Source organism: Anneissia japonica, unplaced genomic scaffold (genome assembly GCF_011630105.1).
Source record: "Anneissia japonica isolate Jap-2015-1 unplaced genomic scaffold, ASM1163010v1 scaffold9_len2422644_cov172, whole genome shotgun sequence".
NCBI classification, from domain to species: Eukaryota; Metazoa; Echinodermata; class Crinoidea; order Comatulida; family Comatulidae; genus Anneissia; species Anneissia japonica.
Window position 1 is genome coordinate 937593 of NW_022758107.1, and position 4274 is coordinate 941866.

Consider the following 4274-nt stretch of genomic DNA (forward strand, 5'->3'; position numbering starts at 1 on the left):
ATAGAACAAGAGAGCAAAGTCCCGTTCGTAAAAACGTCATGCCTGTGTAGGACGCCAACTAACGGTTGTATATTCTTTTTATTACCCAGTGCCTGTCTCTTATACACATCTAGATGTGTATAAGGGACAGGTATAATATCTGCAGGAATCCAAACTGATATAGGTAGGGTATGGATTGACTCCGTTTGTTTTTGAAGGAGGTGTGAGCTTCAAATTGACATAAGCAATAACTTTGTTTACGCCCTCTATTTATATGAAAGTTAAAATTGAATCGTCTTGCCTTCTTTCATTCAATCATTCATGGTCAGTCGGTGAAGCGTGTAATGTAATCATATTTCTTTGTATCAAATGGTACTGATATTGCACATGAACTTGCAGGTTTTGCTGCTTGCTATAATTCTGATGAATGGTAGTTGAATTCCGTTAGGTTCGTATCGTTTAATTCGTTTTCTTAGGCCGACTAGGCTAACGTCTCGTTGCTACTAGGCCTAGCCTAGGTATGCTAGGCCCCATCACTCAAGGCTTCAATGAAGTGTTTTCTTTTATTCATGACAATGCCGCAGGCTGAGACTCAGAGCCAGCCTTGAATGCCCGTAAATTAAGACCTACGTAGGGCCCTAGCCTAGGCCTTGAGCTTGGCAAGTATTCGTGTTATGTGTTAGTAGTTATCTCATCAGTAATAACGATACTGCATAGGCACAGTGCTCTGTCCCGTTATGTGGTGAATTAATGTTGCATTATAATATAGGCTTGGCTACTCAGCAGGATAGGCCTAGGCCTGTAATAAAATAGGCATAGGCCCCTAGGCCTTTTTTTGGCCTAGGCCTATAGGCTATAACACACACACGTCGTCAAATGTCATGATGTGGTTCACTACATCATGAATATTAATAAGGCTTGAATTGTTTATTTAAATGCCCAGCAATGTTTATTGTATTGTTCAAAGTTATTTTGAGGGGGAATATTATATTCAAGGAAGGCATTTAGTTATTTATTTGGTGAAAAGTGGATACATTTAATTTATACATACTCAAATAACCTATAAAATGTATAAATGTACAACACCAAATTTATCATTGTTAGGTCATGTAGTCTATATCTCATTGAATTAGATTTTTTTTTTTTTTTCAAAATGACTTGGGCAGTTTATTTGAGTATAGGGGGTATTACATAGTTACACCTACATTACTGCACATAAGGTACAGATATAATTTTTTGGTTTTTCGAAAACCTCATTTGACATTTTACCTCAGCCTCAATTTGTTTTTAATTTTTAAGCAATTTCAGCCTCAGTGTTCTTATAAAATGTGTTCATATATTAAAAAAAAAAAGTGTACTGTACTTATTCAATAAGTATACATATGCTAACACATTGACGTATGACTAGTTAAATTATTTAAATTACCGTAAGTGCTCGAATAAGCACCGCTCACGAATAAGCGCCACTCCCGAATAAGTGCTGCACTAAACATGATTTTTTTCGCTAAACGCCGCTCTCGAATAAGCGCAGCGGTGCCTAATTGAGAGTATTATATTACCCTGTGTTTAAAACACTTTGAGAAACAGAGTTTTAAATACAATACAGTGTTAAAATCAATAAATAAGTCAATGAAGACACAAGTATTTCTTTATAAACATTTATTTACAATGACGTTGGACCTATGGTAGGTCTACTGTACTACAGGAATATGTGAGATAGGTAACATGGTAACAGGCATGAAAAGCGCCAAACCAATATTTGTTTATCTCTTGAATAACCGCCCCTTTAGAATAAGCGCAGCACTGAAGCCTCCAAAAATTTGATAAGTGCTGTGGTGCTTTTTAGAGCATTTACGGTGTATACATTTGACAGTTATGATATTGTAATACTGTATTTTGCATGTGAAAAAAATTGTGAATTATTTTGTTGTATAGATCCTATTCAATAAAATCTACAAAAATGGATCTAGCTAGTGTATGCAAAACATTCATAAGTCTGCAGTCATTTCCTGTTATGATAATCTACCTCATCGTTGTCTTCTTAGCACCGTATTACCAGAAAGTAACTAAGCCTATCTCTCTCAAAATGGTAAGATTATATTTTATTTTTATTTAGAGCTTAGAACTAATTGTGCGCTGAACCATGGAAATGGTCGTCTTATATTAGTTCTTGGTTTAATTCTTATTGCTGCAGGCTTTCCATGCTTCAATGCAAGTTTATAGCATGCATAGTTTTTTAGCCTTTATTATTATTATTATTATTATTGTTATTATTATTATTATTTATTGTTAATTTTATTTTCAATTTCATTTTCTTGGTTGGCCTATATAATTTTGTGTAAAGCACATACATAGAGGCAATGTGCGATATGCACTATATAAATATATATCATTATTATTATTATTATTATTATTATTATTATTATTATTATTATTATAATGTCTGTTGGATGAGACGTTTATGCTGTTGGTCTAGTGTGCAGTAATATTGTTCTTGGGAACATAATTAACGTTCAGAAAAGAGTAAGGTAATTTCTCTCGGTGTACAGTACCTGTATTGCAAAATTCCCAACCTAAAGAAAAGGACCCACTTGTGTCTATAGACTTTCATGGGTTACTGTACCTTTAAAAGTATAATTATTTCGCACTAAGAAATATAAATCAATCCAATAGTTTCTTTGGTATAAGCCTATCCCTCTTGAACACAAAATTGGGTCCAGATATTTAATGATTGTATGCAAGAAAAGCTCTAGGCAATGCAAACAATAGTGAGTCTTCAGGCCTAGCTAGATTAGATAGATAACCTTATACCCGATTCACACGTACAAAAATCTTACCAAATGTAACAAAATGTAACCAAAAGTAACATTTTACGGCACGTGTGAAAGTACCTCCGTGTAATATCCTTGTAAAATCTCGGAACGTCTCGGTAATCTTTACCAGCATCGTTGAGGCTGGTAAAGCTTCCGAAATGTAGCATGGCTGGATCTGCGCATGCGCAGGGATTTCAACACAACAACAATTTACTGTGTTTCACGGGGTTCTTTGAATTTTCTTCCTTCTGCAGACGATTCTGATCCACTAGAAATAGATAGGCCTAGTTTTTCTCAATGATGAATGAATTACCCTTGTTATTGATGTTAATTAGTAATGGTAGAAGAAGAAGATATACATAAAATGAACGTTGGGATGGTGTTAGTACTATTACTAGTATTATCAAGGGTCGACAGAAACGTTGGAAGCTATGCCTAGTTTAGTAGTAGTAGTACAGTAGTTGTTAAAATGGATATGAAATGGACTTCAGAATTCATAAACACTTACCAAGTTTGTATGAATGTATAAATCAAATACACAAAATGCAATAATAAAACATGATAATAAAACAATATTTTATGAAAAATGCATTGATTGCTTCGAATATTTACTGTGATGGTGAGTTCAACAGTCCATCTGTGACAGGGTACAGTTCTTAACTAGGCCTAAGCTAGACCTATATCACAGTAGGGGAAAAATGATTCATTGAATAAACACTGAATAAATTTTACACGACCTTGGCATTACCTTACAGACGCGTGTGAATGCTTTTTATCTCGGTAGGAATAACTCTGGAGATCGCTCGGTTACAATTTGTTACTTTTTGTTAAATTTAACTTCACATGTGAATCGGGTATTAGCCTTTGCAACAAATACCTTTATACAAACCTCTGAATTTAGGAGCTGGCCTGTAAATAAACGACTTTTGAATGAAAATTTATGGTAATGGTAGGCTTAAACCTATGCTACGTTCTTGTAAGGATAATTGAATTTTCAGCAGTGTAGAAGGATGAATATCTTTTCATTCATTCCATTTACAAAAAGGCTATATCATAATGATTAAGAAAATTTCCTTAATTTACAATATTGAAGAATAATATACATATAATAAAACAATAACAACACATTTATTAAACTAATTTTTATTAAAATATATTATATCTTAACTCTATCAATAATCACCCTTTTAGAATTACCAGAGAAATACTAAAAAAAAAAAAAAAAACCCCAAAACAGTAATGTTGTTTAAGGAAATAAAAAATATTGCTAATACAGTAAACAATTACATTTAATTAGTAAAGTAGGCCTAGAGTAAATTTTATTCCATAATAAAAACAAACAAATGGATTAATGGAAAATGGAACCCAAATAAAGCAAAGCTTTTAATTTAAGTTGAGACCCTTGAAAAAGAATTAATACTTAGAATTATGGCTGTCTCTTATACACATCTCTGCACATAAGGTACAGATATAATTTTTTGG